The following is a 14,533-nucleotide window of genomic DNA, read 5'->3' on the forward strand; positions in this document are numbered from 1 at the left end:
AATAGGGCCAATTTTTCCAGGCAACCTCAAGTTGTAGAAATATAGATATCGGATGAGAGATAAATTTCCACGCTGTATAAACGACAAATTAGATTTCGTCATGTGAGGCTCTCGGCACTCGAAACTGCAACGCTTTCGCTTATTGCTATTCAGACTGGAAACGATAAAATATGTCCCCCTGCCAACGCACTACACATTTACCATAATTCGCGCCACCAGAATTGTATGGTCGACATCGAGTCGCACGTTCGATGTATATCGTTAGGAGCCCAAGCATTCGAAAGGCAATCATTCTTGGAAATTACCGGATTTCTCGAAAGCGTAAATACCGCTGCGCTAATTTTACTAATGTTGTACATTTAAAGTTCTGTGTTCAATTTGGGGAGTTCCGTATCGTGCAACGATTATCGATACTTTATTACGCAAGCAGCTGACATAATAGTATAGGTTCTGTGTGGATCATAGATTCTGTTTGGATTCCTTTCACTGTCGAGCATTTGCGTGCATAATAGTACAATTTTGTTTGCTTGGTCATTGTTGAAATTTTTTGGTACAACAGAAGACAATATGAAAATCCGTCATAGCACAACAGAAGGTGTTTCACAATAACGATTCGATACAGTGATGAAATAAACCACCTTCAGCGATTAGCAAATACCAGTGCTTTACATGAGAATGCAGGAAATTGCGCTGATCCACGTTTATTAACCAATTTAGTGCACAATAATGAAACTGAAAAAAAAACCGGTGATGAACACGTGAATTCTGAAGTTGAGTCGGTCGGCGATAAGTCGCCAGTCTAGCGAAAGCTTACAAAAGTCGTCACAGTTGTGCGAAAGTTTACAACAACTGGTAACAGAATATCAGAATCGAGTTTTGTGTCAATGTTTTTTGAACGAATACAACACACGTCACCTTCAGTGAACAATTATATAAAACCACAGCGCCCGAATTCGACACATTTTATAGAATCAATTCGCCAGATGCTTAAAGAAACACAAGATGAGAATAGGAAGTCAGTTAGGGAAGAAGTAAAAAATTACCCTCAACAAATAATTATGTTTTGCATCTAGACTACTTCATCATGAAACGGAACACGAAAACATGAAAACAAATCACTGTAATGACAAAGACGAATTGTTAGCTAAAATCAGCACATTAGTTTAGAGTGCGGTAGTTACACAGATAAAAAGAAAAGTACAGACATCTTAACACATCGGTAAAAGAATTTAGTGAACAAGCGGAAACTTTGACGATAAATTCTGAAGAACAAAAGGAACAGTTAAGCACAATTAAAGAAAAAGAAAAAGTTGGACCTGACAACAAAAATGACAAACTTGACAACCAGTGCAGATAGAGATTGAAATGCCACAACGTTAGTACAGTTTTCAGACTCAACGGATTATTGGTCATTAATTTTAGAGGAAACAAAGAGAAAATTAATCGAGAAAATAAGCGTTTTAGGGACAACATGAATGAAAATGTTGAGCGTACTTAAAGAAATCTTAACCTCGAGGGCGAAAAGGACGAATTTGGTAATGTACATTCATATTCAGAAATCTTTGGTGACCACATAAATTTATTGCATTTAGATTTTCTACGAGAACAATATTGTACATCCAGATACTCGACGATATGGTGGAGTAGAGAACAATCTGGTTAGCACAGATGTAGTAACTTCGATTACAAATACTGCGTACTGTCAGAAAGTGTTTGTAATCGAAGTTACCACATCTGTACTAAGCAGAGTGTTCTCTATTGCACCACATCGGCGATAATCTGAATGTACGATATTGTTCTCGTAGAAAATCATTCAAACGCCATAAATTTATATGGTCACCAAAGATTTCTGAATATGAATGTGCACTGCCAAATTCATTCTTTTCTTTCTCGCGGTTAAGATTTGTTTAAGTACGCTCAACTTTTTCATTCATGTTGTCCTAAAACGCCTATTTTCTCGATTAATTTTCTCTTGGTTTTCTTCAAAATTAATGACCGATAATCTGTTGTCTGAAAACTGTACTAGCATTGTATCATTTGAATCTCTATCTCTACTGGTTGCCAAGTTTGCCATTTTAGTTGTCAGGTCCAACTTTTTCTTTAATTGTGATTAACTGTCCCTTTTGTTCTCTCTCCACGAATTACAGTTACGAAATTCACCCCCAAGCTTGGATTGATCAGTTCCTATATTCTCTACCAATAAATCGGCCACTTGGACAAAAATTAGAATTTATCTGTGGTTATTTGGAAGATGAACCTGCGGCAAGAACGGGCTCAGTAGTTAGAGATCGTCAAAGCTTAAATGATTTCTACCGAGCATTTTTGTCATCCTATTGGTCGCAGGTAATACGTAGACTTGAGGAGGAGGAGGTAAAGCTGAGCTAAAGTCCACACACAAAGAAATATAGTGGGGAGATTACAACTTGTCAAATTACCAAGGTAGGGTTGTAACGTTGCAGTTATTTGCACGGCTGCAGAGTTTTGCAGTGGGTTTTGTTCCGTTAGGTCAAGCTGTATTGGAGGTTGGAAATGAAGCCTCCAGCCCTGGCCGTTGTGTGGTCGGCTGCTGGCGTCATAATGCCATCTGTCGCGGTGTGCGGACCGTGAGAACTGCTCTGTGTGGAGCGTACTAAGGTCACTTATTCATCTCACCTAAGAAACTGAATAACTATGATAAATATGATCTGTTTGTTCTCAAATTTGGTACAGGAACTTTTATAAATTAGAAGAACAGTGTGTAAAATTTTCATGTGGATAACTTTGATAGTTTTGGAAATATAAAAAACCTATTAAAAAGTACTTAACCGACACTTAGTAAAGTAAATTTAGATAAGGATCATAAATTTCAGTTTTTGTTATTTGAAAACAATAACAGCACTCTCAGTGCACACAAGTTATTTTTAAGGAATTTTGATTCTAAACTTGTAATAATTTTTCTTTCGTGAGGAAAATAATAGTTAAAAGTTGATATTTATATTTTGTGTTAGGGTGGGAGTAGATGAGGGTGAATGTGAGTGTGTATGTGGGGACATACGTTACATTTCAATTTTATAATGTATTACACCATCCGTAACTAGCAAGTGTTACGTAACCAGGACGTCCTGAAAACGGTGAATCCCCTTAACTAGTGGATGACGAATCTCTAGGAGTGTTTGGTTTTGTAATAAGGCAGCCAGTAAGATAGTAAGAAGATACTTGGTTCTAAAGTATATTTCAAGCATCGTTTTCTTTTAATTTTCGTTTCGTTTGATTTAGTGGAACCTTTTGTGAATTTTTGCTAAATGAAATGATGTAGTAGCATCTGCGAATGATGATTGGAGTAAAGCGGTTTGCGCGCGAAATTGATCATGAAAGGTTAATCTGATTGGATAATCGTTTTGATCAACCAATGAGAGAAAAGTCTTTCCCGCGTAATTGAATGAGTTATATGCTCTGAGAGCGACGGCATTCAGGCAGTCGTGGATTCGCTGTCGGGCGAGGAGGAGGAGAGGAGGAGATTAGTGTTTAACGTCCCATCGACAACGAGGTCATTAGAGACGGAGCACAAGCTCGGGTTAGGGAAGGATGGGGAAGGAAATCGGCCGTGCCCTTTCAAGGGAACCATCCCGGCATTTGCCTGAAGTGATATAGGGAAATCACGGAAAACCTAAATCAGGATGGCCGAACGGGGGATTGAACCGTCGTCCTTCCGAATGCGAGTCCAGTGTACTAACCACTACGCCACCTCGCTCGGTGTCGGACGAGAAGGGCATGTCAAATATATCTGAAAAAATTATCTGTAAGATGAAAAAATGACGGTTAAATCGCGCTCGGTTTATATCGCCGTGCTAGCAGATGCAATTACGAACATTTCGGTGAAGTTTTGAGTGGTTTTGGAATGTTGTTTGCAGAGTAAACCGCGTGTGAAACTATCGGCCTTTCTGAATATTCTGTGTGACGTGTTCCGTATGCATTTACAGTACATTTTGGCGAGCATCTTCTTTCGAAGAGTCCACTGAAAAGGACCGAATGTGAACATGTTTTGCAACAGTGTACTGCCTGTGGGAACCTCGTAATATTTCGGGTTGGACTTAGCACATTTCTGGCTGTCTTAACGTGTGATACAAGCTGCACGAACTATTAGTAGATGTACTGCTAACGTCAATGTGGGCTTGGTGACGCCACAAATGATAAGGACCGTAATAAAACGTCAGTATCTACAGACAGATACTTTCAATGAAGGGAGGAAGCACCCATTTTGCCCATTATTAATAGAGATTTACATGTTTATCTTGTTACTTGGGTTATGCGGACTTTGTAATCGTAAGTATGGAGGGTGGTTTTCTTCATCACTGCTTTTCTCATCGTCTACATAGTACCTACGAATGCAGAGCAACGGGTGGTGAATGGACGCTATTCTGAGGTAGGTGGACATCAATAATTAAATCACAACATAGCGCACCAACCCCGCCCCGCCGCAGGGTGACCGTTAGAGATGCCCCTTGGTTTGAAGGAGGCCAAGAGAGCAGGGATACCTTCCTAGAAGATAGTTGGCTGGCAGCTTTGACAGAATCTGGAGACTCCCTCAGTACGCACTTGTAAGGCAGACATAGCTTTTTGTAGCAACGGCCGTTTAGATTGGCAATTAAGAAATAATCGCTGTCCTGAAGTTTTAAAGCTGGACCGAGTTTTTAAACAGTACCTAGCAATGCCATTCAGCTTCCCGTTTGTCGGTGTCCTGGATCAGTCAACATCTAGTATCGCTCCGTCAATGTCAATCACAAACAACTCGTGGTAGGCGGCATGCTGGAACAAGTCTAGATCTAAGGCCTGAAAAGGATCACCGGAGAAAATGGAGTACGACGTTTACTACTTGCGAGAAATAAACGTTATACATGATTCATGCGATCGGAAGACAATCTCTGCTGCAGTCTGCATAACATACTGAGACGCTACAGGCTAGTTACGTACCAATATTGTACACTGTTGTTTCTTATTGCTTAGTATTTCTCTTTCCCTCATCTAAATCCTTTAGTGGCTTCCTTGATATCATTTTTTAACTCTTCTTTTCAATTGAAGCTGCATCACATGTGAAACCTGATATCGAATGTAGTGCACTGTTTCCTCCCGATTCCAGTGCTTATTATTAGTTTACCCGTATGTTTCTAAGTCTTAAATGCAGAATACGTTTCATATAATAAGTCAATTTTGCTCTCTTGCCACTGATATGACTGTTGTACGGCCCTTCCTGGTCACCAACATCCAAATGATAAGCTTTGATGAATCGACATTCAGATTGACTCTTGTATGCAGAATGAAGGCAGATGGTTCTGAGATCACATAGTAAGGCATCACCTTTGAGTTTCATTTGTTAGAGGAGGTGGGGCACACAAGGTGTACCACCACTCCATTAGAGAGGGATATCCATGTCGACCGATTCCGTGAATGACTGGGAGGTAATAATCAATCATTTGGTACCAACTGTTCTTTGATATTATGGCTTTATATTAGTCATGTGTGGATTGTTTCTTGCTGAGATGTATCAGTGAGATGTGGGATTGTTTTGGGGAAGCTGATTTTTGTTTCTCATGGATAGCTTACTTTCACGCATCATAGTCGATGCTTTTAGAAAGCAACTGTGTCATTAATGATTTAAATAATAAAACATTGCATCGGTAAAGTAATTTTCGTGCTTTGTGCAATGCATTTCAAGAATTTATTCTCATTATCAAATGGAAATATTTGCACTGGTATTTTATGTGGTGTGTGTGTGTGTGTGTGTGTGTGTGTGTGTGTTTTGCTCTCCCCCTCTTGTCCTTCGATCATCTTTTTATGGTGTTGCTGCAACAGTAAAATCTGAAGACGTAAATCTTGGAATTCTTTACTTGATAATGTTCCAAAAGAGTAATTTTTGTGTATTTACTAACAGAAACTGTGCCTCTTTCACTGTGCAGAAATACAGCCACGCACAAGCCGTCACTCACTCATTCACACACACACACACACACACACACACACACACACACACACACACACACACACACACACAGAAACCACTACTCATACTTTTGTTTCAAAAGCAGATAAAGGTCACACAACAGTCATTATGCAAGAAAACGAATTCATTGAAACAACTCTAAATTTTTTCACAGAAAATAACGTAGCGCAACCGAAAAAAGGTGGAAAAATACAGTCCTATAAGAGGAAAAATGCCAGCCAGAGAAAACACACTCCTTGGTGACAGGAAATGAAAAGAAATAAATCACCTGTATGAGCCCCAATGTCCCCATATTAATGTCCCAGCCTAAAATACAAAAGAAGGATATCCGATGAGCAACTGTATGAACAGCCTTGCATACAGACTATCTCAAACTCACTCAGTTTCTAAAAAAAAGTGTTTCAGATAACAAACGAAAGAATTGTACCACACTAGTCACTGAAATATGATAAACATTCCAGATTTCACCCATTCTATAGTAATACGGTAATTTGAATTAATGTTCAACTCGACTAATGTATAGTCAAATAAATATAGAGATGTACTCATTCTCATTACTATGTAGCTGATTTTACTGAGTTTTTCTGTCATATGGTTTAGTGCTTCAGTGTTTATTCTGCTCAGTGAAATTGCTGTCATCAGATATAGTCACAGCTTTAATCCCGCTCAGCTAAATGCCCATCATGTACATAGTGGATAACTTTCTGTGTTTGCTGCACTGCTTTGTGCTTCCACACAGAAACAAGTATATGAACACTCATTCACACCATCAAGCTCACACACACCGACAAGCCCTGCGGGACATAAGCAGAAATGAATTGCAATAATGGTAATTGACTAAGTAACCGATGGAGTATATGTTAATTTACTAATCAGTGTCTGTATTTACATCAAAGTGGAATAACAAAACGTTAGTGATAAAATTCAACTTATTTAATATAAAACTTTGGTGGAAAATACCTGATTTATTACACTCCTGTAGTCAGTCTTCAAAATCTGAGATACCTAGAATTTAACCAGTTGTAAATGTGTGAGGACTGTATGGCACTTGACAGTGAGAGAAATTACAGGTCTACATGTTCCAGTAAGCTCCACTGGGTACTGTCAACGTGTCTGTTTACAAAGTTTTTCACTGCAAGTTTAACTTAGTTTTTATTATTTAATTTCCTACTGTTGAAAAGTGTATTAATAATTTATTTGAAACACTCATTCGATGTGAATACCACACAGGTTTGTAATAAATAAGCAGAGTTATGGTTTTCTGGCTAAATATCCGAGAATCGCCTGCCTCTGGTTGAATATATCTGGCTGTTGCGGTATATTACTGGACTGTTCCATCTTGCTGAGCTTAGATAGGTGCAAAATGGTTATGGCTCTACTTATAAAATTTAATAAACTCACTGAAAATAAACACAGCAGAGATTCCATTCAAAACAATTGAGCAAAGTCCTTCCTTTATCATCTAAAACAACACATTGGGGGTTCGAGACTTGCTTCCAATGAGATAGGTTGTCAAAACACATATATTAATGCCAACAATGAGTACTCACACTGTCACACACTGAAGACCCAGACCCAAAGAAACTGGTACACCTGCCTAATATCGTGTACGGCCCCCGCGAGCACGCAGAAGTGATGCAACACGACGCGGCATGTACTCGACTAATGTCTGAAGCAATGCCGGATGGGATTTACACCATGAGCCTTGCAGAGCTGTCCATAAATCCGTGAGAGCACGAGGGGTGGAGATCTCTTCTGAAGAGCACGTTCCAAGGCATCCCAGATATGCTCAATAATGTTCATATCTGGGGACTTTGGTGGCAGCGGAAGTGTGTTCCTGGAGCCACTCTGTAGCAATTCTGGACGTATTGGGTGTCGCATTGTTCTGTTGGAATTGCCCAAGTCCGTCGGAATGCATAATGGACGTAAATGGATGCAAGTGATCAGACAAGATGCTTACGAACGTGTCACCTGTCAGAGTCGTGTCTAGACGTATCCGGGGTCCCATATCACTCCAGCTACACACGCCCCACACCATTACAGAGCCTCCACCAGCTTCAAACGCGCAATGTCCATGGATTCATGAGGTTGTCTCCATACGTGTACACGTCCATCCGCTCGACACAATTTGAAACGAGAGTCGTTCGACCAGGCAACATGTTTCCAGTCAACAACAGTCCAATTTCAGTGTTGACGGGCCTAGGCTAGGCGTAAAGCTTTGTGTCGTGCTGTCCTCAAGGGTACACGAGTGGGCCTCCGGGTCGGAAACCTCAGACCGATGATGTTTCGTTAAATGGTTCGCAGGCTGACACTTGATTGCCCAGCACTGAAGTCTGCAGCAATTTTCGGGAGGGTTGCACTTCTGTCACATTGAACGATGCTCTTCAGTCGTCGTTGGTTCCATTTTTGCAGGATGTTTTTCCGGCCGCAGCAGTGTCGGAAATTTTATGTTTTACCGGATATCTGATATTCACGGTACACTCGTGAAATGCTCGTATGGGAAAATCCCCACTTCATGGCTACCTCGGAGGTGCTGTGTCCCATCCTTCGTGCGTAGACTATAAAACCATGTTCAACCTCACTTAAATCTTGACAACCTTCCATTGTAGCAGCAGTAACCGATCTAACAACTGCGGCAGACACTTGTTCCCTTATATAGGCGTTGCCGATCACAGCGCCATATTCTGCCTGTTTACATACCTCTGTATTTGAATACGCTTGCCTATACCAGATTCTCTGGCGCTTCAGTGTATTTGCAAACGTGAAATAGATATTTATTTAAACCTTCAGCGTTCCACAAAACATGTACTATACCCTTAAGAATAATTCATGTCTTATGTTACGACGCATCCCTTTCTTATGAAAGTCCATGTAATATTCACTTCTTTATAAAGACAGTTGATTCTCATATGGCAGTCCATCTGCGCGACACAGTCCATATAAGCACAATGCTGTTATACAAAGCCGGCAGCTGTGGCCTCGTGGTTCTAGGCGCTTCAGTCCGGAACCGCGCTGCTACTACGGTCGCAGGTTCGAATCCTGCCTCGGGCATGGATGTGTTTCATGTCCTTAGGTTGGTTAGGTCTAAGTAGTACTAAGTTCTAGGGGACTGATGACCTCATATGTTAAGTCCCATAGTGCTTAGAGCCATTATGTTATACAAAATTGCGTTAATATCAGCATTTGCTGTTATACTTTTCTTTGTCATCTTCTGCCCAAAAGCTGTCAGTCAGAACCCAGGCAACCATTTAAAAGTCTTGAAACACGACATAGCCGTCTTACACTATTAAACGAATCTTGTTGTTCTTTTCTTCTTTCTTTCAACCTTCTATACCGAATTACTTCTGCTCCTCCTTGCAGCTTTGAATCAGCTTTTCTTCTTTCTTGTCATGCCTCCACAGTCTTCAATAATTTTTACATTTGTGATGTCTCAGATTACAATTTATGGACTCTTACTAATACAAGGCCATTACTGTTAGCAACAATGCTCTTCATTACATTTACAATTTCTCAGAATGATCTCACTTTAACTTCTTCTTGTTACAGTACCATTTTCTGCTTTCTCCTCCACATACCACAGGCTGACCATTGTCTCAAAATACTTCTTTTTACCCCAATAGACAGATCGTAACTGTTGCCATCATAGCACCCCAACATTCAACTTTCATCTCCTGTCATCTGTCTTTCTGTTCATTTCAAGAATACCGATACTAACTACTATCTAACGGGCGTACCATTGACTTACATACATTTAAGACATTAATAGTACACAAAAAGTACAAGAAAAGGAATATATTTATCAATAGTTTCATACATTTTAAGATATTAAGTAACGTATTTATATTAACAAAATCATTAAATAAAATGTCATCAAAATAAAAAATTGATAAAATAACTTTATTCTCTGCTTTGGTAATTTTCTTTGTTTTCAGTGTAATGTCGAAGTGCTACATAACAGTTACATAAGAGGAAAGTCTGTCACAGTATTGCTAGACATCACATATCTGTTCTCGAATATCCTTATTAAATAAGCCAATGGAGTCATAAAGAAAAATTTGCAAAAGTACAAAAGAGTGTTTACAATGTGAAGCTGCTGAATTTGTAGAATTACTAGAATTAACCCTCCAACATAGTTACTTTGCATTCAGCTATAAAGATTAACAGCCAGATAGGCTCATGCGTACGTTACAATAGTTGACATTTCTGTTAAGCACTTAGAACAGAAAATATTAAGCATCCAGAAATCCTACTTAAAAAACATAGTGTACTAAAACTTAAATTTAGTCAAATATGACATAAGTGACAGCGCTAATATCACACAAATTGGAATTCGAATACTTGGAAACTTCTGTTCAAACAATCTCCGGGCAGTACTAGCGGACTCTGCACGCATATGCGAATCGTAAATATACACAGTTTGTGGAACTGAATAACTCTGTCGTGCCATCGTTGAGTTCGCAGTGTTCAGTGTTACACTCGCGATGTTCGTTTCACAGTTCGAATGACACTGGCCGAAAAGGCGCGTCGGGAGAAGAGGGACCTATTCGGACCGGCCTGCAAGGCTGCGGTGGCCGACAAACACAATCCGCACATTGTCCTGTAAACTCCACCCAGAAAAGGTCGAGGGAGCGTCCAGTAATCCCCCCGTCCCAACACCGCGACTTCCCCGGCAGGTACAAGAGCCGAACACCTGCTCCAGGCTACCTTCCGTTGTGTTCTGATGAAGAGGACGGGAGATACTCCAACAATAACTGTGATGCCTAAATATTTACAGTCGGAAGTTGGTTCAAATGGCTCTGAGGACTATGCGACTTAACTTCTGAGGTCATCAGTCGCTTAGAACTTAGAACTAATTAAACATAACTAAACTAAGGACATCACACACATCCATGTCCGAGGCAGGATTCGAACCTGCGACCGTAGCGGTCGCTCGGCTCCAGACCGTAGCGCCTAGAACCTCACGGCCACTCCGGCCGGCACAGTCGGAAGTGATCAAAAGTTTCCTTCTATCTTCTGTCGGAAGGAATAATTAGCTCATCTTTTATCAGGACCAGATTTTCAGAAAATATATTGGAAAATATTAAAACCGAAATACGAAAGTGGATTTTAAATATCGTGTCTCTTCTGCTCGACAAAGCATCCTTTAAAATAAAATAAGGTATATACCCGTGAATCAGCAAATGATACATGTAATGTGCATGAGATGTCATTACAATGGAAAGGCCATTTTGCATGTGCGCAGGGCGAACCGGAACTCCACCCACGAAATTTCGGAGACTGTCCAAGAATATTTTCAGAGTATTTTTTCTATGTGGGACCCACGGTCTCTGGTGCTTCGTTACAGAGTAATTACATTTCGTTTGATTTCTGACTCCTTGGATCGGTATTGCATTGAAAATATCTTCAGAATCGTAAAAATGTCGAACGTATGCGCTGTGTATCTTGTTTGGAAACAAATATGTTCCATTCAATCCGGGTAGTTTGTGCTGACTACAGTAAGGTCTACTTCACTCTTGGTCCTCAACCTTGCATTCAACACAGCTCGCTCCAGTGTTTAGATAGTTTTTCCAGCAGTGTTAGTTGTACATTAACAGGGATGCACAACAGTACGGATGAAAAATCTGACATGTCCATCTCTCTGTGGGTTCACTTAATGTCTTACCGCAGCGACGGCAACCACAACACGGTAGTTTTGAGTCAGTACATAGGCGCAAACGAATAACCGTATCCTTTCGTGTTACTACGTTTTGGTGATTCCGTATTACAGGCCGATTCGCTCTCGTCAAAGATGGAACAATGCCTATCAAGGCACAATTACATTATTGTTTTGCAACGAGCCACCGGAGACCACGAGTCCTCAAACAAAAATACTCAGAAAATACCCCGAAAAAGCTCTGAGATTTGGTTGGTGGTGTTCTGGTTCGTCCCCTGTAACTAGATCCGTGAGCGCATCTTCTCTGTCTGGTTTAAAAACACGAAAACTATTTTTTGTAATAATAATTTTACACCCACATTTATACTGCGCCGGCCGGTGTGGCAGTGCAGTTCTAGGCGCTTCAGTCTGGAACCGCGTGACCGCTAAGGTCGCAGGTTCGAATCCTGCCTCGGGCATGGATGTGTGTGATGTCCTTAGGTTAGTTAGGTTTAAGTAGTACTAAGTTCTAGGGGACTGATGACCACAGATGTTAAGACCCATAGTGCTCAGAGCAATTTGAACCATTTATACTGCGCAAACAACTATAACTGAATGGCAGAGGGTACTTCCCACTGTACCAGTTATTAAGGTTTCTTAACGTTCCATTCACACATGGAGCCCGGAGACGATTATTGCTTAAACGCCTCATTGGGTCTGCAACTGGTCTAGACTTACCTTCGCGATCCGTAGGGGACCGATACGTATAGTGTTGTAGTACATTCCTAGACTCATCGTTTAAAACTGGTTCTTTATATTTAATAACTAGGCTTCGTCGTGATAGTTTGCTTCCACCTTCAAATGTCTACCAGTTCAGTTTCCTCAGCATCTCCATAACACTCTCTCCCGGTTCAAACTAATGTGCGACCGTTAGTGCTGCCTTTCTCTTTTTCGCTGAATATTCTGTTAGCCCTATTTGGTGTGCGCCTCACACAGTTGGGCAATATTCTAGAATGAATCGCACGGGTGTGTTTTTTGGAGTCTCCTTTGTAGATAGCCCGCATTTCTCCAGTATCCTACTAATGAACGGAAGTCTGCCCCCTGCTTTATCTACAACTGAGACTAAGTGACCGTTTCATTCTATGTCCCTACAAATTATTACCCCCAGGTATTTCTAAGAGTTGATCGACTCCACTTGTGCTTTTCGACATTGTAGTCATAGAACATTACCTTGTTTTCGTTTTGCGTAGTGCACAATATAACATATCTGAGCTTTTAAAGCAAGTTGTCAATCTTCGCACCACTTTGAAATCTTATCAAGATCCAACTGAATATTTTTGCAGTTTTTTCCTCATATAGCACTTCATTATAGGTAACTACATCATCTGTGAGAAGTCTGAGGTTATGAGGTTACTAAAATATTGTCTGCAATGTAATTACCATACAGCATCGACAACAAGGGTCCCAATACACTTCCACTGTTGATGATTCTCGATTCAAGATAACTCCCCGCGACCTCCCTACCAAAATACCCTCAGTCCACTCACAAATTTCGCTTCGTACCTCATGCGATCAACTTTTGATAGTAAGCATAGATGTGGTACTGAATCATACGCTTTTCGAAAATCGAGAATTACTGCTGCTATCTGGCTGCCTTGACCCATGGCTTTCAGGATGTCATGTGAAAAACTGCGAGTTGTTTCATATGACAGATATTCTCGCAATCCATATCAGTTGGCATGGAGGAAATAACTCATTAAGTTTGAGTTCAGAATACGTTCTAAGATTCTACAACAAATGAATCTCAAGCATACTGGACGTTAATTTTGTGGTTTACTTCCGATATGCTTTTTGTACACATGCGTGACCTGTACTTTCTTCCAATCATTGGGGACCGTTTTTGTTAGAGTTATCTGTGATAGATTATGGTTAAAAAGGAGCTACCTCGGACGCAAATCATTTCCCTTATAGAATCTGATAGGGATGCCGTCGGGCGATGAAGCTTCGTTAAATTTAAGTGAATTCAGCTGTTTCTCAACACCAGTGACATTAATATTTATGTCACTTCTCTTTGTAGTGGTGCGAGAATTATGTAGGAGCATATCCCCTGGGTTTTTCTGAATATCATTGTCTTTGTTGCAGAGTGGAAGATACACGAGCGTTATACAACTGTATATTAAGTAAGGGACGTTTTAAAAGAACAGAGTATTCATCACAACTTATGTCATCAGAACTTATATAAGAAAAGAACAAAAAAATATTAAGGTAACAAAGCATAACGATTTTTCGTATTAGGACAGAGTATGCATGGTAACGTTACCGATGACAGTGCCACTAAGAGGAAGTAAATAGTGCAGAATTCGAATCAAGAACTGATACTAACATCAGTAACTTAGAAGCAGATATCCTCGGTAGAGCCAACAATTCAAATCACTTATTAAAGGCGAGTAAGTCTTCCGGTACAGACTGTATGCCAATTAGGTTTCTTTCAGAGTATGCTGATGTATTAGCTCCATGCTTAGCATTCATATGCAACCGCTCTACGAAATAGCCATACCTGAAAATGGTAAACTTGTACAGGTCACAGGAATACAGAATAAAGGAAATAGGAGTAATCCGTTGAATTACAGACCTACTTCACTGACGTACGATTTGGGAACGTGTACTGTGTCTGAACGTTATGAATTATCTCAAGGTAACGCTCCATTGACACATAGTCAGTACGGATTCAGAAAATATCGTTCTTGTGAAACACAACTAGCTCTTTATTCACACAGAGTAATGAGTGGCACCGACAGGGGAAATCTGACTGATTTAATATTTCTAGAGTGCCAGAAGGCTTTTGATACCGTTCCACACAAGCAGCTTCTAATCAAACTGCATCCGTATGGAATACCGTCCCAGTTGTGCAATTGGATTCTTGA

This window comes from Schistocerca americana, chromosome 1 (genome assembly GCF_021461395.2).
Source record: "Schistocerca americana isolate TAMUIC-IGC-003095 chromosome 1, iqSchAmer2.1, whole genome shotgun sequence".
Classification (NCBI taxonomy): domain Eukaryota; kingdom Metazoa; phylum Arthropoda; class Insecta; order Orthoptera; family Acrididae; genus Schistocerca; species Schistocerca americana.